Below are 420 nucleotides of genomic sequence, written 5' to 3' on the forward strand. Positions count from 1 at the left end.
CACTGTTTCTTTGAGTAGACATTCTTCTTCGGAACTCTGTGCATGTTAACAATTCCATGGCCAGGCACATCTCAGCAGTGTTCACAGGGAACAGCAACCCAACAGCAAGATCCACAGAAAATGTTGCATCGCTGGTCATGAAATGGCAATAGACCCAATTCAAAAGAGGGAGTTTTGTCTCTCAACCACATATTTCAGACACATCACACTTGCCCAGGTCAAAAACAGAATCAAGAATGTGTCTGCTTTGCATTTGTGATCACGTCCTTTAAAATAATTTGCACTGAGAAAGCATCAGTAAAATTATATTAGAATCTGTGTACTATTTCTTCTATTTTTGAATCAAAATGGCAACGATGGAGCCATTGGCTAAATCAAACACTGAAAAGAATCACTCAGCACAGTTAAAATGAGACAACA

The sequence above is a fragment of the Podarcis vaucheri genome (assembly GCF_965113315.1).
Source record: "Podarcis vaucheri genome assembly, chromosome: 2".
NCBI lineage: Eukaryota > Metazoa > Chordata > Lepidosauria > Squamata > Lacertidae > Podarcis > Podarcis vaucheri.